Source organism: Callithrix jacchus, chromosome 20, assembly GCF_049354715.1.
Source record: "Callithrix jacchus isolate 240 chromosome 20, calJac240_pri, whole genome shotgun sequence".
Taxonomy (NCBI): Eukaryota; Metazoa; Chordata; class Mammalia; order Primates; family Cebidae; genus Callithrix; species Callithrix jacchus.
Window position 1 is genome coordinate 36,184,479 of NC_133521.1, and position 20,929 is coordinate 36,205,407.

A 20,929-nucleotide genomic window follows, 5' to 3' on the forward strand; every position below is an offset into this window, starting at 1 on the left:
TTTCCAGTGGGAGAGGAGCTGGGGTGGGCATAGAATGACTAACAGTCAAAGCTCCTTCTGTCTTTTTTTCAGAGAATTCACAAAACAAGCCGGGGCTTCCTGGTCCTGCAGAAGGTTTTACTGTTTCTTTGTGTTGTTTCTGCTACTCCCTTGGGGAAAATCATCCATCAAAGGAAAAGAAGCTCAGGAGAAAAGTTTCAGACCTTTCAGTAATGCAGTAAAATTTCCCTCATTCTCAAAACTCTCCAAAAGAAGCCATCATTAATATGGATCATGAGTTCAGGAGTTCAAGACCTGACTGACCAACATTGTGAAACCCCATCCCTAGTAAAAATATAAAAATTAGCCAGGCGTGGTGGCATGAGCCTGTAATTCCAGCTACTCAGGAGACTGAGGCTGGAGAATCGCTTGAACCCCAGAGGCAGAGGTTGCAGTGAGCCGAGATTGCGCTACTACACTCCAGCCTGGGCAACAGAGCAAGACTCTGTTTCAGAAAAAAAAAAATGCAACTGAGACTATTGGATACATTTTGTTCATTACCTGCTCTTTCCATTTAATAGTGTCTTAGAGATTATTTGGTACCAGCATATGTAGCTCAACCTCATAATACTCCATGACAGATAATATGGTATCACATGGGTGTCATTTAATTAATTTATTCATTACTATTTATAGACATGCAAGGTAGGTCCATGTCTTACCTTTTTTTTTTTTCTTTTGATGGAGTTTCACTCTTGTCACCCAGGCTGGTCTGCAGTGGCTTGATTTCAGCTTACTGCAACCCCTGCCTCCCAGGTTCAAGCGATTCTCCAGCTTCAGCCTCCCGAGTAACTGCAGTTACAGGGGCCTATCACCCCACCGAGCTAATTTTTGTGTTTTTAGCAGAGAAGGGGTTTCTCCATGTTGGCCAGGCTGATCTCAAACTCCTGACCTCAGGCGATCCGCCCTCCCTGGCAGCCCAAAGTGCTGGGATTACAGACATGAGCCACCAAGCTGGGCCCCATGTCTTACTATTACACATGACGTAGTAAAGAATGTTCCTTTACGTGTATTTGGTCTGCTTGAGCAAGGATATCGGAAGGGAGGGTCCCCAGCAGCAGAAGTGGTGGAACAAAGGCCCTAGGTACATCTTTGGAACAATTATTTTTACCAGAATTACCAAATCATCCTCTAGAATGGTTAAACCAGTTTCCTCTCTACCATTCACCCACGAGAATGCCCGTGTCACCCTGGAAATTATCTCCAGCAGCCACGACAGAGAGGACCGAAATGCCATTGGCAGGTCCCACAGCTCAGCAATCAGCATGCCACTCTTTGAAACTGATGTTGTCATTGTACTGCAGGGTTCTTCTGAAACTCCCACTTCATAACACTGTGTAGTCCAGTCCCAAGCTGGGCGGTTTTCTCCCCCCTTCAATACATCACATTGATTTTCTGTATGACTCTATCTGCTTAATACGAAGTGGGATTGAACAATTATTTGTCTGGATTTGATCGTTCCTTATCAAACATTTATGATTTAGCTTTCACCACAGCATCTTCTTGTAAGGTGTTTCTTATTTTTATCTTTTTCCACAAAGGTAGGATTGTGTTGACAGCCCTGTAATAAATCTGTCTTGGAAGAGACATGTTGCCAAGGAGGTGGGGGCTCTGTGCATGGGATGTTTGGGGGAAAAGCTTCAAGGAAGGGCGGTGCAAATTGTTTCTGGACTGATGCCATCTTGTAGTAATAGTAGTTAATAGGCCGGGTACAATGGCTCATGCCTGTAATCCCAGCACTCTGGGAGTCCGAGGTGGGTGTATCTCGAGGTCCTGATGAGGTCAGGAGTTCGAGAAAAGACTGACTAACATTGTGAAACCCTGTCCCTAGTAAAAATACAAAAATTAGCCAGGCATGGTGGCACGTGCCTGTAATCCCAGCCCAGAGGCAGAGGTTGCAGTGAGGTGAGATCACGCCATTGCACTCCAGCCTGGGCAACAGAGTGAGACTCCATCTCAGAAAAAATAAAAATAAACAAAATGCATGCAAATGAGACTATTGGATACCAGGAGTCTGAGACCAGCCTGGGCAACCAGCTTGAGACAAAACTTCATCTCTACAAAAAATAGAAAAAATCATCTGGGTGTGGTAATGCACATCTGTGGTCTGAGCTACTCAGGAAGCCGAGGTGGGAGAATCGTTTGAGCCCGGGAGGTGGAGGTTGCAGTGAGCCTAGATTTGTCTCTGCACTCCAGCCTGAGTGACAGAGCAAGAGTCTGTCTCAAAACAACAATAATAATAATAATAGTAGTAGTAGTATGGTAGCAGTGAATGCCTGACTTTGGGGTTTGCAGTAAGTTACGATTGAGTGCTTCACAGGGAGGCATAGTGGGGTGCTACGCTGAGGACGAATTGCCTAGTGAATAAGTGAGGTTGGTACAACCTAGGCCAGATGTTAGAACTACCTCCTGTCTGTACATAGAAGAATATTGCAGTCAGGGGCAAGGCAAGGTCAGCAGGATTCCCTGAGAGTCTTGGTCAGAATTTAACATAAATATAAGGGATTGGGAAATAAGAGAGCATAATGAGACTTGTATATTTCTTTCTCTTTCATTTGTTCTGTTTCTCATTGAGAGAATTTTCTAGCTGTATGTGGAGACAAGAGGATTAGAAATTTTTACTGAGTTCTAGAAAACTTTACGGAGCACCTACCATGCAGGTGCTCATCCTGACCCCACTTGCAGGCTCTTGGGACCCGTTCCAAGAATGCAGGATGAATAAGGCAATGTGGGAAAACAGAAGGAGCACCAGGCCGTCCTGGGCTTGATTTTTATTCTGTTTTTTAAAAACTTAAAACAATATACGTTTACCATCTCGCTTTCTTTGGGTGAAGAACTGAGCCTGATGGAGCGTCTCTTGCAGGCTGTAGGTAAGAGGCAGTCATTGGCTGGGGCTGGACCCGGGAAGGATCCACTCCCAAGTTGCGTAGTTATTGCCAAGATTCAGTTTTTTGGTGGTTCCTGGACTCTGGGACTCGGCTTCTTGACCATTGGTTTTGACTGTTGCCACATGGGCCCCCCCCAAAGGCAGCTTGTGACATGGCAGCTGGCTTGTGTCCCGATGAGAAAGTGAGAGTGCAAGAATTGGTGGGGAAGACGGAGCCAGGGTGTTTTTGAACGTAATCTTGGAAGTCACATCTATGACTTTGGGTTTTTGACTGAGATTATTATTCTCCCTTTTAAAGTGGACATTTCATTGGCGTATTGTATAGTGACAGAGTTGTGCAAGCATCACCACTATCTAATTTCAGAACATTTTGATCACCCCCGAAAGAAACCCTGTACCCCTTAGCGGACATTTCCCATTCCATACCCTCCATCCCTGACAACTACTCATTGACTTTCTATGAATTTGCCTATTTTGGATATCCATATAAATTGAATCATACAGTATGTGGCCAACTGACTTGTTTCCTGTAATGTTTATAAGGGACGTGGTGTTAGTATTAGGTCGGCGTAATTACCTTTGAACCAGTTTATTACTTCATCGCCTTGTGTGGCCCATTAATATTCTATTTTATCAATGCATTACATTCTGTTTATCTGTTCATAGTTAATGTCATTTCTGCTTTCTGGCTATTATGAATAATGCTGCTATAGGAACATGTGGTTATTTCTGGCTATTATGGATAAAGCTTTATAAACATTTCCAAAGGTTGCTTGTAATTTCTTTCTACTATGAATAATGCTGCTTTGAACATCCATTTAAAGTTTTAGGGCAGACTTACATTTTCATTCCAACATCATTTTTTTAATTAAATGAGACAGAGTCTTGCTCTGTCACCCATGCTTGACTGCAATGCCATGGTCTCAGCTCTCTGCAACCTCTGCCTCCCAGGTTCTAGTGATTCTCCTACTTTAGCCTCCTGAGTAGCTGGAATTACAGGTGCTCCCCACCACGCCCGGCTAATATTTGTATTTTTAGTGGAGACGGGGTTTCACCATATTGCCCAGGCTGGTCTTGAGCTCCTCACCTTGTGATCCACCCACCTTGGCCTCCCAAAGTGCTGGGATTATACGCATGACCCACCACGCGTGGCCTGATTCCAATATCCTTTTATGGCATGTCTTGGCAGTGACATCTATGACTATGAGGAGTGTCTTGACATGTCTTACATCATTTAAGTTAAAATAAAGTAGTGGAAGAAAATAGCAATTGTTTATGTGATCAGAGATGACTTTTGAGGAGGTGACATTTGAACTACACCCTGAATGAAGAGAGCTTTGCAAAGATCTCAGCAAAGAAAATCCCAAGCACAGTTTCAGTAAGTGCAAAGGCCCTGGGGTGGAGACACAATTGATGTGTTCAAGGGAGAGAAAGTGGCCAGTATGTTTGGAGAAAGAGGGGATGACAGGTGATCCCATAAAGGCGGGGGGCAGCCACACACATGCAGCCACTGTGAAGTCTGAGTTTTACCTGAGTTCTGGTGATCACTCCTCAGAGTTGGTAAGCAAACAGGTGACATAATTTGAATCACACTCTTCAAAGATGCCAGGGTTGCCATGAGAAGGGCAGTCAGTAGCAGGTAGGAGTGAAAGCTGAAGGCCATGTTGGGAGGTGACCCAGGAATCTAAGAGAACAATGATGGTGACCAGGTGTAATAATGGAGATAGATAAACCAGGGTAGATTCAGGAAACATGACCCCACTAAGCGCATTTGAATGTAATTGTCAGTTTTCCTCTTTCTCCCCCACTGGACCACAAGACGCTAACTCTTCATGTACACACTGACTCCCAGTGTGGGCTCACCACCCAGGAGGCACCCACTGTGTGTGTGCTGCATGAGTGCCATGGAATGAACGCCCACGTAGGAAGTGGCAGGCTGGAGAAAACGTGGCCACAGCTCTTGGCTGCTGTGGATATTTTGAACTTCTTCCTTGATCAGGCTGACTCATTCCCAGCCTGTACCCTGGAAGGATGCCCTTTGTCCTGTCCCCTCTCACTAGCAGGGATTCCAAGATTGTAAATAATGTTTCCCTCTTAAAATGTGAACAGAGTGAAGAGCCAGCAGTGTCAAAATTCAGTGTGCCAATGTTTTACGATTTTTTTCCCTTTTATAGATGAGCCCAGTGTATCCATATCAGTGTGTCTAGGAAGACCAAGCACGCTGAACGGCCAGCAGAATAGAAACTCAGTGTGGTGATCCGTTATGTTCTTCCTGTATCAGGCTCCTTGAGGCGCAATTATTAAAGTGGGGTTTTTCTTAATTATTAACAGTTAAAAATAGGAAAATAGATTTCAAGGGGAAAAAATTTGCAGGCAACAAGAATCTAATTCTAAATGTGTGCATGTGCGTAAAACGGAATTTGCCAAACATGAATAGGCACTTACAATGTGACTAGAATTGGCTCTGTCATGTGTCAGCCTAATAGCCTAAACCCTGGTTCAATACAATGAACTTGGGAAGGTTTGCTTAATGAAAGAACTGACGTTTTCTGTGCAGCGGCTGCATTCATCAGCCTGCATCCTGTTCATTACACTACAAAGGGCTGCCAGTGGGAATTGGTAGGATCATCTATTAGCTAAACGTGATGGGGACAAAAGATAGCAGAGGCCGGGGCTTTGTGGAATTTTCTGTGGTGGTCCGGGTTCCTGGAGTAGTGAGCTCTGATGATGGGCAACAGATTTCCAAGTTGGCAGGCGGGTTTCTGGAGTCACGGGCTGAAATCCGGCACTGCCACGTCCTGTTACGCACATCCTAAGGGAGCCTAGAAAGAGAGTTTCATTTAGGCATGGCATTGCTGTACCCATCGTGGAGTCAGTAGCGATATTCACAGCTGTAAGTCTGAATGCAACTATTAACTGCATTATTATTATTGATTGAGTTATTGAATGTAACTCATAACTACTGAGTTTTTCCTCTCCATCTGGGCACATGGGAAGGCTGTACTTTCCTGACACGTGACTTGCTGTGGCCAGTGGAATCTGGGCGGAAGTGACGTGTTTCTCTTTGAGGCGGAAACTTAAAGAGCCTCCAGTCCGCCTCATCACAATCTGCTTTGCCTCTACAGATTCTCATTGCCCTCTCAGGGTGGGTCCTAGAGGTAAGACAAAAACAAGAATCCCGAGCTGACCCAAGACAGACATGGAAAAATGAATTGTGCTTCGCTGATGTGGCTGTAAGATACTGTGGCTTTAAGATATTTGCTCTGTCACCCAGGCTGGAGTGCAGCGGCACCGTCTCGGCTCACTGCAACCTCTGCCTCCCAGGTTCAAGTGATTCTCCCACCTCATCCTCCCAAGCAACTGAAATTAGAGGCATGCTCTGCCATGGAGTAAAGATGGAGTTTCGCCATGTTGGCCAGGCTGGTCGTGAACTCCTGACCTCAAGTGATCCACCTGCCTTGGCCTCCCAACGGGCTGGGATTACAGATGTGAGTCACTGCGCCTGGCCAAGACAGTGAGATTTGAGGGCCAGGCACAGTGGCTCACACCTGTAATCCCAACGCTTTGGGAGGCCGAGGCTGGAAGATTGCTTGAAGCCAGGAGTTTGAGAACATCCTGGTCAACATAGTGAGACCCCGTCTTGACAAAAAATGTAAAAGATTAGCTGAGTGTGGTGGTGTGCTGTTGTAGTCCCAGCTACTCAGGAGACTAAGGCAGGATTGCTTGAAACTAGGAGGTCAAGGCTGTATAGTAAGTTGTAATCTCACCACTGCCCTCGAGCCTGGATGACAGAGCAAGATCTTGTCTCTTTAAAAAAAACAAGCAAGCAGAAAGACCCTGAGATTTGGGGTTACCTGTAACTGTGTCATAACCTAACTCCTTACTTCCACCACCCTACCTAGAGGGAATTCAGCTTTATACATCACAGCAACCCGAGTCCCACACAGTGCGTCACGCCGTCACATACTTACAGCCTGTTTTTACAAACTTGAATATTGTAATTTGCCTTTAAAAAACCATTTTAAAGATCTGCCTAGGTCAGCAAATTGTATTCAGCCTCTAGGACCATTTGATTGGGGTACTGACTTGAGAAATAAAGCAGATTCCTTCAGCTGCATGTGGGCCTGGAGTCGCTGGAAAATGCAGACAAGACAAGATCCGCTGATTGGCAAGGTCATCTTGGGAAGGGCCATCGTGCAGCAAAGAGCAGGTCCATTAATTCAGGGGGGATTTACATCAGTTCCATCTGCCTCTTACCTAATGGAACTGTTTGGTTGTGTTCTTTCCTGGAGAGATTAGTGATTGAAAGGAGGAGATCTAGAAAGGAAAGATAAAAGTTTGCATTGAATTCTCATGGCATGCAGCCTTCTAAGAAGGCTTCCTAAGGAGGCTTCGTATTAAATTCAGATGTAAGTCAGAAGGCAGCTTCTCCCGAGACAGTGTTGTTATCCAGGGGGTGACAGTTCTGTCACAAAAGGACTTTAAAGGGGTTTGGGGGAAGTTCAGTTGTCTTCTTGTTATCCCTAACCCTAAAACCCAAATGCTGGCTGAATTAAAAGTCTCTTACATAAGGATCAGAGGAGTTTTGAATATCGGATCTTTGTATACTTGTTTTTTAAAGTTAGTCAGGTCTAAAATAATGCTTTTCCCTCTCTTCCTCCTTTACACACCACTTGATGTGTTTGCTAGCAGCTTCCATGAGACTCTGTGGGTGAACATGTCTGCAGCTCTTTGCCATTTAAATTTTGGGTTCTGCCCCTTATAGTAGACTATCTTTCTAGTAGCACAGTGCTAAGTCTCTTTTAACATGATTTTTGAGCTCAGAAATGCTAACATTTTTATTTAGTAGATTATCTCAACATACACATACTTTTTTTGCATCCTACTTTTTTAGAAAATTAAAAATGATAATGAAGAAAATACCGATGACAACACCCATTACTGTGTTCATTGTTCAGATGAAGTCATTTGAGAACTCTCGCCTTTGTGTCTGTCTTTCTCTCTCACTGGCTTGCATCTGTTTGCCTGTGCTATAAGGCATTGTTTGTCACTGAGCAGTGTATAATTTCCATCCTATACTTCCGTGTGTGTTCTTCACAGGTCTCTAAGATATGCCCTTTGCCTCTGTCACATCGCACTCTACGCTGCTCTCAGCCAACACTCTTCTTAAATACGCTAGCCATCGAAACCATACAACTTGGTTGGGCACAGTGGTTCATGCCTGTAAACCCAGCATTCTGGGAGGCCTAGGAGGGTGGATCACTTGAGGTGAGGAATTCGAGACCAGCCTGGGCAACAGAATGAAACACCATCTCTACTAAAAATACAAAAAAATTGGCCAGGCTTGGTGGTGCATGCCTGTAACCCCAGGTACTCGGGAGGCTGAGGCAGGAGAATTGCTGGAACCTGCGAGGCAGAGGTTGCCGTGAGAGCCGAGATCGCGCCATTGCACTCCAACCCGGGATAGAGCCAGACTTTGTCTCAAAACAAAAAACAAACAAACAAAAACCATGCAACCTAATTCTCAATCCCCCGTGTCTGTCTTTTCTCCTGTTCATCTTGACTCCTCTTGGGAATTCCCTAATTGCTTAGAGGGCGAGAACCACGAGATAAATGTCCTGCGGCAACCAGGAATGACATTACAAGATTCCGTTCATTCCTTTGCCTCTCCCTTCGTCATACATTATATTCTTACTCTGAGCTAAGCACTGGGGACACAGGAATGAATTAGGATCTTTCAGTTTAGTAAGAACAAGCAGGAACAAACAATTAGAACATTTAGTTTGTCAAGGGGAGTGACAAAGTTACGAGACAGGAGAAGTTATCTGCTGGGAGCAGGTGAAGGAGTGACAGTAAGGGATGAGGATAAGGAAGTATGGAGGAGGAATCTTTATGACAGAAAAGCGAGCATCAGATGGGCTTTGGAGTCTCAATGGGTGTTTGTAGTTGGACCACCCTGTAAGTTGAGTGGTGGGGAAAAAGTCCGTTCTGAACAGAGGGAGGAGCAGGTAGAGCAGCTGAGACATGGGCATCTTCAGAGCATGTCTGCGTCTTCCTGATGAGACACATGGTGTTCACTTGGTAATTCCCTGGCAGCTTGTCTTCATGGGGACTCCATGTAGGATATGCAAACCTCTTTATGTTTTGAAAAGGGAGAGATTTAATAAAGGCAATTTGACAGATACAAAATTGTTGCAAAAGCTAAAAGAGTAGTTTTGAGGTTGACCTTCAAAGAAGCTCCCTGAATAATACAAAAGTGACCCTCCAGGAAGGTCCTTCCACTGAAGCTACAATTGAAGCTCAGCAGATGGGTAAGCCAAAGCTACCTGTGTTGCTGTGTCCCCATCTCCACCACCAGGAAGCTGGAGAAGTGATGCCAGAACAGAAGAAAGAAGAAGACAGAAAACTTGCTTCGCACACTCCTTTGCTAAGAGGAGAAGCCCCAAAGAAGCTGGATGTGGCCCTTTCCACACATCTGCTATCCCAAGTATCCCACGGCAGCACCCAGCAATTGATGGGATGGATTTGTGTCCATAACCAAACTTGCAATGGAGTCTGGAAAGGGAGTTTTAGCTCCAACTTTTTCAACTAGCATAGCAGGATCCAGGGGCCACATTGCTCCCCAGGGAGTGGGGGAGGGGGATGTTTTACAATGGCTGGGACATTTTTTAGTTGTCACAACTGGAGGGAGGAAGAGATGCTACTCTCATCTAGTGGGTCAAGGCCAGGGATGCTGCCCAACACCCTGAAGTCCATGGCACAGTCCCTACCACAACCAGTTTCCCAGCCCCAAACGTCCAAGTGCCCAGGTCGAGAAGCCCTGACCTAGCAGGAAGGTGAACAGAAACTAAATGAGCCAGTTTCAGATATCCATCACAAATATGTCACTTGTTTCTATTCCAAACGCATTAGAATTTTTGTTTGAGCTAAAAAAAAACTAGATACAATTAATTGGATAATTGCCTTTCTTCCCTTCAATACGTGTTCCCTTGAAATTGGCATCCATGTATCCTGCATGGTACCCATATTGACTATTTCAGTGACTCATAAGACTTCTTTGTTCAGAATAATCTCTAATAAAATTTTACTTAGGGAGAAAAAAAAATAGTTTCTCTCCATGTTGTGTTGCTTTCTTGCACATGTACCGCTTTTTCATCAGCAAAATCTTATTATTAGAACAAGTCCTCTCAAAACAGTTGCCTTTTCTCCCCTCATCCTCCCGCACCAATAATGTAAAGCTGTTATTGGCTTGTTTTTCTTTTTCCTCCAGAGGCAGGAAGGGGGAATGAATGGTGGCCAAGAATTTTAAATTCCTGTTCCCGGCCGCTTCCGGAAGCTCCCTCTTTGACGTGAGGGCTTCTCTGCGTCAGTAGAGGCCAGCTGAGCTCTTGTTCATCCCTCATTCTCTGGTTTCCTTTCACCAGCAGGTCGAGCTCTAACCACAGCTGGGGTTTAGGAAGGTCAGGCAGCTTGTGTTGAATGCCAGCACTCTTCTACCCAGAGTCATATCCTTGGTTGTTTTTCTGTGCATCTGTCTTTTCCAACTTTCCTGTGATTTTGGAAGGAAACACCTTTCCAGGCTCCCCAGTGACCCTGGTTCATCCGGGAAATATGCAGGAAAAGCATTGGTATGTTACCTTATGGGAACTATTAGGCCTCATCTCTGAGAAACTTACCAGAGGTGTGTGATTGGAAGTCATGCCCTCTGAATGTGGATTATGGGATAAAGGCTGGGTACACATGCTTCAATCTAGCCAGCCCCAGGTTTGGATTCCACATGGTTGTTGTAGTGGATGAGTAATGTTTTCCCTAAATTCATGTCCACCTGGAACCTCAGAATGTGACCTCATTTGGAAATAAGGCCTTTTCAATTAAAATATATATATATTTTTTATTTAATAAATAGAGATAGGGTCTTTCCATCTTGCCCAGGCTAGTCTCAAACTGTTCTGCTGAAGCTGTCCTCCTGCCTTGACCTCCCAGAGTGCTGGGATTACAGGTGTGAGCCACTCCACACATCCGGAAATAAGATGTTTATAGCTGTGACTAACGTAAAGATAGAGTTGGGGATGTGATCCTGCTCGTTTAGGGCGGACCCTACATCCAATAAGAATGTCCTCAGGAGAGACAGAACAGAGACACCGAGAGAGGAAGGTGATGTCAGGACAGAAGTAAAGGTTGGAGTGACGCCATCTGCAAGCCAAGGAATGCCAAGGCTGTGGCAACCACCAGAAGCTGGAACAGAGCCTGTAGTGGTTTCTCCTGCAGAACTCCCAGAAGGGACTCATTCTGCAGACACTCAGATTTCAAACTTCTGGCTTCCTGAACTACGAAAGAATACATTTCTGTTGGGCCAGGTGCAGTGGCTCATGCCTATAATCCCAGCACTTTCGGAGGCTGAGGCAGTCTGATCACTTCAGCCCAGGAGTTGGAGACCAGCCTGGGCAACACGATGAGACCCTGTCTCTACCAAAAATTAGCTGGGTGTGTTGGGGCATGCCTGTAGTCCCACCTACCTGGGAAGCTGAGATGAAGGGATTGTTTGAGCCTAGGGTGTGGAGGTCGGAGTCAGCGGAGATTGTGCCACTGCACTCCGGCCTGGGCGACAGCGCGAGACCGTGTCTCAAAAATTAGAAGATGAAACACAAATAAATTTCTGTTATTTTAAGTCACCTTGCCTGTGGCCCTAGGAAGCCAGAATAGATACTTTTGATGGTTTAGCTTATTTAGTCCCTGCCCCTTCTAGTTTGTATGATAACCCGGTTAATTACAGGTGCTCTCAGAGCCCTGGTTTCCTTGTCTGTAAAGAGGAGATTCCCTGTCTCATTTGGAGGCGATTGTAAGACCTAAATGAGAGTGTATGTAAAGCATTTGGCAGGATACCTGATTCAGAGTAGGTGACCAATTAATAGTTACCCTAATTATTGTTGCTATTATTTAGAATGTAAGTTTATTTAAGAAAGCACCATCAATATTCAATTTCCCTTGCTAATAAAAAGGAAGAAAGGTATGGATTGCAAAGTAGAAAAATGCATGTAAATTAAACCGCTTTACATTTTAAAAACTGGTGAGGTAGACACACAGGCATTACGCTCTTGAGTGTCTGACTTCATTCCTTCTTATCCCAATCCATTAGGATTTGGCCTTCAACTGGGTAATGGAAGAAATACAATCCTTGGCAATCTACTACCGAAAAGCAGGAACATCATCCGCTTTTGGGTAGTTAAGAGTTAAGTATGACTTTGAGCTATAGGATAATGATTAAAAAGCACTCTGTTAGCCTATTTCACAGCTCCCCACTTTTGTAAAAGTTTAGAATACCGGCAGGGCAGCAAATACCTTTAAATGATTTTATTCAAATGTCAGATTTAATTAAATCCATGACCAGAAGACAAACCAAAAATAAATTTTCTGGGAGCTTGAGAATTTTCCTTTTCCATGTTCCAGGTGATAACCATAGAATAAAACTTTCCCAAACACATGCAAATACAAGCGGGGGCATTTATCATGAAAATGCAGCTCTCAAGGCTGACTGGCTTGTTAACGTCGCATTCTATGGCTAAGTGCAATGATCAGAAAAAATATATGTATTGAGGAGACCGCAGAATAATGTATAGATGGGTGATTTTGACTAAGGCTGGTCAGGTTCCTGTGATCATTCAGGCATGCACTGGTGTTCTAACGGGCAGCCAGGTCATTAGGCCCAGGGTAGTCAGTGTAGCACCGCAGGAGAAGTCACTGTGTCTCCAAACTGTGCCTAGATTGCCTGTAATCGGTTCATTCCAACTTGCAGAACCAGACCTTACCCTTTGCAAGGAGAGCAACTGAAAAGAGACTTAAATAAAAGTGATCAGATTAAATTTTAAAAACGAGAATGACGACAAGGATTCCCAGAGGACCATCCCCGGTCCACAGCCCCCCATTTTAGGGTCCAGCATTTGTACTGATTATGGCCTGACAGCTCTTGAGTTTCCAATGATAACAGCCATCTGACTTGATCGGAGTTCAATGGATTTTCACTAAAATAGAATCATCGTCTTGGTGATGGATAGAAAAAGTAAAGCAATACATCCTGATAAATGCCGTGCCTGCCTCCTTCCTCTCCCCGGCAGTGACCTTGCGCAATCCATAAGAGGGCAAGGCAGAGAGCCCCGGCCACCGCCGCAGCGCATCAGGACTTGGAAATTTAAGTAGCTTTGAAACCCATCAATGGGGTGAAGGGGGAATGGCCTGAGAAAGCAATGGATCATGCTTAGAGGACTCAGAGGGAAATCGGGTACGCTGAAGGTCAGCGTGCAGACATGTCCTGAAGGAACAGCTCAAGTCCTCATTCTCATTCATGGGAGGCTGTGGCCCTGTGAGGTGAGATCGGTAGAAGAGTTCAATAAAACAGGAATTTTCAGAGCCTATAATTTCTTCTCGGAAAAGAAAGGTACCGGAGAATGGTGCAAAATAAGCGCTAGCCTGGAGAGAGGATGACCTGCCCCAGTCTCTTTCTCTGAGAAGCGAAGAGCTGGCCGTACAAGGACACCCATCACCTCTGTAACACCACATTTGTTCTCCAGCCCGGTTAGCTTAGCCAGCTGTGAACGTTTGGAACACTTGATCATCGGTAATGACACGGCACCCATAACACGCAAACACCACTGAAACAGCGCTTCCGGGAAACTCACGGGCCAGTTATATCCCCACGCCCTGCATACTTGATAGGAAAGAGAAGCTTCTGGATGGTTGGAGGGGAGAGAAGTTCGACATTGGCTGGCACCCATTAGTGTTGGTTACGACTTGCTAAAAGAAAATATTAAAATAAAAATTAGATCATAAATTTGGAGCCACCGTTACCAAGCCTAAAGTGCAAATTGCCAAACAAGTCAAGAGACTCATTAGCATTTTATGTAAATCAGTTATTACTGTTCTCCACTTCCTTAATTATCCATGTTATTTCAATACAACCCTTTCTTTGATGTCCCAATTCTATATTTAAATAGTGCAAGATTTCTATCGTATCCTCCCGCAGAGGTTTGTGCCATGCAAAAAACATGCCAAGAGCAGCTATTTTAGAGACTACAGGGAAATGTTTAATTGGTTCATCCCATTTGAGTTATGAGGGTGTGTTACAGAGCACATAAAATCAGAAACATGGAAAGCACTAGCTTGGAGAAGTTTACTAAACCTGCAAGAGACCGCTTGAAATTTTGCCCCCAAGACTTTTTGGATTCTCGGTGGGAACTGATTCAAAGGGAAATTTTGCAAACTTCGTGGAATTTTGCTAAATGATTGATTTATAATTGAAATATTTGGAAATAAAATCCAACAGCTCTCTTGCCTTTGGCTCGGAAACTTATTTTTTGGTTGGGTGAAGAGAACACGTGACAGAGAGAGGCAGGAGTGTGGGGTGCGTAAGAGATGTGGCAAAGCACTCCCCGTTCAACTCTTTCCGACCAGTTCATCTTGTTCTTGTTTTTTTCTTCTTTGAGATGGAGTTTTGCTCTTTCACCCAGGCTGGAGTGCCGTGGTGTGATCTCGGCTCACTGCAACCTGTGCCTCCTGAGTTCAAGTGATTCTCCTGCCTCAACCTCCCAAGCAGCTGGGACTTTGGGCACCTGCCACCATGCCCAGCTAATTTTTGTATTTTTAGTAGAGATAGGATTTCACCACATTGGCCAGGCTGTTCTCCAACTCCTGACCTCAAGTGATCCACCCATCTTGGCTTCCAGACGTGCTGGGATTACAGGTGTGAGCCACTGCACCTGGCCTAATTCATCTTTCCTGAAGAGTCACCATCAGAGATTTGAAGAACCTGCTCACTGACTTCTTATTCTCAAGTGATCTGAAATTGTAGGTGATCTCATGGATTGCAGATATTAGTAGCCTTTTCCTAAAAAAAAAAACTTTTGACAAAACAATGTGGCTGCAGGGAACTTCATCGTTTACTCTCACTATTTTCTCCTAAGCATTAGGACCCACACTCTTGGCCATGTGCCTTTATCTCCTGCCTCCCTCCTGCCCTTTAACCTCACTTGTTTTTAAATACTTATTAAACAAACAAAAGGAAACAAGACCAGAAGGAGAGTCTTTGAATATGACCAACTGAAAATAGAAGTGATAGAAGGACAGGTACTCTTCCCATGTGTTTTTAAACAATCACTGTGTCTTTTTTCTAAAAGAAAGGACAGATCTGGCTAAAGCCTGTATATAATGTAGGCTTGGTGACAGACTCAAGTTCAAGACCAAGGTGTGTACGTGGGCTTGTTCAAGTCGTCCGCCCTTATTTTTCCCGCAGTGAAACGTGATTAACCGTGGTTACCTTGAAGAGTTATCTTAAATATTTGTGTTAACGTTATATATGTACAATGTTGATTACATAGTAAGTGTTGTGGAAATGGTACGCGTAAGCCTCTGCTCTGGGCAAGGCACTGTGCTGAATGTTTACAGAGACGATGGGATGATCACACTGAATCCTCAAAACCTTCATCAAGATAAGTCCGATTATTTTCGTATGTATTTAACAGATGAGGACAATACGGTTTCTGGAGGCAAGTGACTCACTCAAGATCACACGGAATCAAGTGGAGAAGCTGGGCTTTTAATTCAGAAGTTCTCTAAGCTACAGCTATCATTTAGACAAGAACCATAAACTGTAGTCAGGTTAATATAAAGATTAAAATAACCCAGAGTTCTCATATCCTTCATCTACATAAGTAAATAATATTTACAGAAACTCATCTCTGCAGACTAAAGTACTTTATTTAATCTAATTTATTGTTTATTTATTTAACAAATACTTTTATGGGCCTTGCCATGTTCCAGGCACAGTTGTAAGCACTTACAACTAGTAACTCATTTAACCATTTCACAGATATTTATTCTTTTTTTTTTTTTGAGATGGAGTTTCGCTCTTGTTACCCAGGCTGGAGTGCAATGGCGCGATCTCGGCTCACCACAACCTCCGCCTCCTGGGTTGAGGCAATTCTCCTGCCTCAGCCTCCTGAGTAGCTGGGATTACAGGCACGCGCCACCATGCCCAGCTAGTTTTTTGTATTTTTAGTAGAGACGGGGTTTCACCATGTTGACCAGGATGGTCTCGATCTCTTGACCTCGTGATCCACCCGCCTCGGCCTCCCAAAGTGCTGGGATAACAGGCTTGAGCCACTGCGCCCAGCCCTCACGGATATTTATTCTTAGAGCAGCACCGGGGGTTCATGTGATGGTTCTACAAAGCAGTGAGAAAGCCTCCTACCCTAGTGCTAACAACCTCGGATGTCCCTGAGCACTAGCCCATCTATATGGTTTTAAAAAACAAAATTTAAAAAATGTGATTTTTCTGGCCAGGTGCAGTGGCTCCTGTTTGTAACCCCAGCACGTTGGGACGGCAAGGCAGAAGAATCACTTGAGTCCAGGAGTTTGAGACTAGCCTGGGCAACATAGCAAGAACTTGTCTCTACTAAAAATAAAAATTACTAGAAGAAAATAATTTTTTTAAAAAATCATGACTTTTCTGACCATATCTCTGGCATACTCATTATAAAAAATTTGGAAACTATAAGAAGTTATAGCTGGGCACAGTGGCTCACACCTGTAATCCCAGCACTTTGGGAGGCCGGGTGGGTGGATCACGTCAGGAGATCGAGATCCTGCCTAACACAGTGAAACCCCGTCTCTATTAAAAAAAAAAAAATACAAAAATTAGCCGGGCATGGTGGTAGGCGTCTGGGAGGCTGAGGTGGAAGAACTGTTTGAATCCCAGAGGCAGAGGTTGCGGTGAGCGGAGATTGTGCCACTGCACTCCAACCTGGGCAACAGAGCAAGACTCTGTCTCAAAAAAAAAAAAAAAAAGAAAACAAAAAGAATTCATAAAGAAGGCTGGGGGAAATGTCAAACCATCACTGTCCCACCATGTATTATTTATATCAATCCAAGATTTTAGTGGAAAGGGAAAGCAGATCATCTAGTACAAAGAATGTTTTTTAGCTTCTTCTCCACTGCTTGTTTAAGAATCTGAGCGTAATCCCAAGTTACTACTCCATAAACAAATCTGGGGCAATCACCAGACGACCAGACTGAGGGCCCCCAAGGGTTCAAATTCCTGAGCCCTGTGTTTTCTCTATAGCTTACTGTCTTGTTCCATTTGGAAATAAAGCTACCCTCAAGCATATCGAGCGACATGCTCTCTACAGAGTCCAAAACAAAACACAGAAAATTAACATGCTACCATCCCGCAGGAAGCGAGCGTCTCAGCCTTTTGCCCCTTTTGTTCCTGCGTTGCCCTCCATTTAGATGTTGTCACTGGGCCTTGGTAGCATAAGCTCTTAACAGCCCTCTGTATTTCCCATTTTTTTTTTTTTTTAACTCTAGGACTTCCTGTTGCAGAAATTGGATCACTTATCTAAAAACTCCCCACCCCCACCTTCGGTGACTGGTGGGTTTCATCACCAGGAAAGCACATTGTTCTAACTCTAAAAGTCCACAGTCTAAAATCATCATCATGTATTTTCATCAGGATGAAATATCGGGCGCTCTGCTCAGTGCAAGGTTTTATTAATGATGTGCTGTCAGGGGCTGGATGTTCTGCATATTTGCATATTAAACAGCTGAGTGAAGAAACATTCCTTTTATTGCTGCAGGGAATAAATCAGTTTAAAGCAAGTTCTCATCATTTATACTCCTTTCAGCTAAGTCTTCTTTTATTGAAATAAATGGTTGAAGTGCTTTGCTCATTCTTTGAATACTGATCAAATTTACCTTGATAGGACCTCAGGAAAAATAATATTTTCTTAAAGGTGCAGTATTGTTCCATTCTTCGAGTATTACTTTAATACATTATTGATAAGTTAATTTAGAAATATCAAGTGAAAGGGGAAGAAAAACAGTTTTGAATAAAAACGGTGTTTCCTCTGGACTATTTTGCCAAATGCGTTTTTATTGGTAGAACATAAGCAAATTAAAAATGTCAACAAAAGCAGTTTTTATTAATATCTAGTGTACTTTTTTTTGGTAACGAACCATGAGCTGTTTTTGCAGTGAAATTCCCATTAGCATTATATCCTAGCCACATATAAGGGCACAGTGCTTACTAGACTCCAAAGCTTGCTGTTTCCTGGGCAGACGCATGAGAGGTCCCAGGCAATCAGGCTTTTTTCAGACATGAATTATACCCAGCCTCAGGGTATAAGGGTCAGGATCCCTGCAAATGTTTTGGGTTCTTCTATGTACTCATAATCTACTCTCTCTGCCGGAGGTTGAAAACGTACTATTCAGATCCTATGCATCCTGAAAACATTTGGAAATAAAATTTTGGCCTGCGTCCTGTTTTTGAAAACTTGTAATGGCTTGCCAATGTTTTCAAGTTAGGAAATTTCACAAAAAAATTCCGATGTCCAGCTTCTCTCAAGAACACAGGTCAGAAATCCTGAGGCTGTTCTCTGGTCAGTTACTCTTTAGCAGCTGTCTGCCCTAGTACGGATAGGTGTGCCACCCTCGACACTCCCTGTTGTTTACATTTTGAGAATCCTGACTTTTCGCCTTTTACGATGCCTGCCTGGGGCCTGCGTGTGGTGACTCTTTCCATCTCTGGTCTATATCTTATCTCTTGGTGGTGAACTCAGTTATATAAAGTGTTTGGGCAGTGCCTGGCACATAGGATGTGTCCAGAAAACATTCACTGGCATTAAAACAGAGGAAACGGGAACTGAGGGTGGTCAGTGACATCAGGTTTTATTTCCTTTGTGCTCCCATCTAAGTACAGAACCACACATTTTTTAGGTGTCCAGTTTCCTGTCTCCAAATTAATTTTATTTCTTTTTTTTTTTTTGAGACGGAGTTTCGCTCTTGTTACCCAGGCTGGAGTGCAATGGCGCAATCTCGGCTCACTGCAACCTCCGCCTCCTGGGTTCCGGCAATTCTCCTGCCTCAGCCTCCTGAGTAGCTGGGATTACAGGCACGCACCACCACACCCAGCTAATTTTTTGTATTTTTAGTAGACATGGGGTTTCGCCATGTTGACCGGGATGGTCTCGATCTCTTGACCTCGTGATCCACCTGCCTCGGCCTCCCAAAGTGCTGGGATTACAGGCTTGAGCCACTGCGCCCGGCCTAATTTTATTTCTAAAAAGTAGCCCCCTCTCCTCCTATGGATCTTTGCCCAAATATCTCCTTCTCAGGAAAGGCATCCTTAGCCACTATTTAAAATAGCAGATTTCTTTCCAAACTCTGCTGTCCCTGAATCTCTATCCTGCTTTACTTTTCTCAATAGCAGGCATCATGTATTTCTCTATTTTATCTGTCTACTTTCTCTTTTGTCTCACTGCCCTCCCCCTCCACACTGGAAAGTGAAAGAAGGCTCAAGGTCTGTCTTGGTCTCTTCTGGGTCCTGAGTACCAGTCCTCTTGCTTGGCACTTGGTAGAGGGCATGCTTAATGAATAGTGAGTGAATGAATTGGCTAGTCTTGGTGGCTCACAGCTATAATCCTAGCTACTCAGGAGACTGAGAAAGGAGGGTCGTTTGAGCCCAGAATGTCAGGCTGCAGTAAGCTATGAGCATGTGGCTACACTTCAGCCTGGACAACAGAGTGAGACCCTCTGTGTAAAAACATGCATCTTTATTGAATGAATGTATGAATGACTGAGTGAATGAATGAATGAATGGATGTTCTTTAGTTTGGCCTCAATCTTTGTAGAAATTCAGTTCAACGAATATTTGAGCATCTGTTTGTGTAGGGCCATGTGTTGGTTGCAACCTGGAAGGAAGAGCTGGGCAAGGCAGAGATCCAGTGCTCAGGAAGCTGAGTCCATGCCAAGATGTGATAATTGTATAAAGGCTATAATAGGCATAGGTACAGACTGATAAAATATGAAAACAGGAAAACACATGGTGTCTTGGGGGTAGGGAAGTCTTGTTGAGGAAGATTGGGTCTGAGATAAGCCTAAAGGAGGGTCAGGATTTTGACTGAGGCCTGGAAGGAAGGAGCGAGTAGAAGCTGACGTTTTTTCTGATCTCTTCTTGCGCGTGGCCTGGGGTTAAGTGCTCTTCATGCATCCCCTCACTGACTTCTCAGAGCAGCGCCATGAAAAGTCCCTGTTCTTCCCAGTATACTCTGGAGATGACTGAGGCTCAGAGAGGTTAAGCCACTTATGCAGGGTGGCACTACACAGCTTGTTCAGAGATGGCCCAGCATGTGGCATCAGTTCAGTCTGGCCCTAGAGCCTTTTCCTCCCACATCCACACTGCCTCCCATCCCCAGTGGAGAGACAGGAGAGCAGGGAAGGAGGCAATTGCCAAGCCTGTTTCTAGAATCTCACAAATGCCATTTAGTGAAGCCGAGGCTGGCGCAGTTACTCTGTGGAGGCACCGGCGTCTTGGACCAAGGGTTGGATTCAGGGAGGATCGTGTCCCCTGCTAACCTGCTGTGTGAAAGGTAGAGAATGATTACAGGTGCCAAGATTTTAGAACGCATTTCTTATCATGGTGGCGATGGGGTTGGGGTAGAAAGATGGATGAGATGGTGCAGTGGCGGATGCCTGTAATCCAGGCACTTTCGGAGGCCAACACAGGTGGATCACCTAAGGTCAGGAGTTCGCGACCAGTCTGGCCAACGCAGTGAATCCCCATCTCTACTAAAAATACAAAAATTAGCCAGGTGTGGTGGTATGGGCCCGTAATCCCAGCTACTTGGGAGGCTGAGGCAGAAGAATCGCTTGAACACAGGAGGCAGAAGTTGCAATGAGCCGAGATCACGCCACTGCACTCCAGCCTGGGCAACAGAGTGAGACTCCGTGTCAAAACAAACCAAAAAGAACAAATAAAACACAGACACAGGGTTTTTTCCCCCCTCCCTCTTTTAAGTCTTGAAAGAAACAGTAAACAGCTCTTATTCCTGTTTTTGCCAGGAGACGTATTGTTTCCATATAAATCATTTGTGACAGAAGCTCCTTATTTTTAAGTGGAAAATGCACATTTAATCACATGCGTATAATGTCCAAACATCTACTCATTGATGGCTGCCA

The 20,929-nt window shown here is 44.4% G+C and overlaps 1 protein-coding gene across 14 annotated transcripts in view; it reads left to right on the forward strand.

The window, feature by feature from the left end:
- WWOX (WW domain containing oxidoreductase) overlaps positions 1-20,929 on the forward strand; it is a 1,143,691-nt gene that overhangs the window by 583,444 nt on the left and 539,318 nt on the right. For 7 of the 14 annotated variants that reach the window (XR_013530200.1, XR_013530201.1, XR_013530202.1 and 4 more), the window contains one exon: positions 1-20,929. This exon is cut by the window's left edge; it is cut by the window's right edge. The exons of 6 other annotated variants lie outside the window; for them this stretch is intronic. The gene's annotated coding sequence lies outside the window, so the exon portion shown is untranslated. One more of the 14 variants, XR_013530198.1, reaches the window with a different exon arrangement.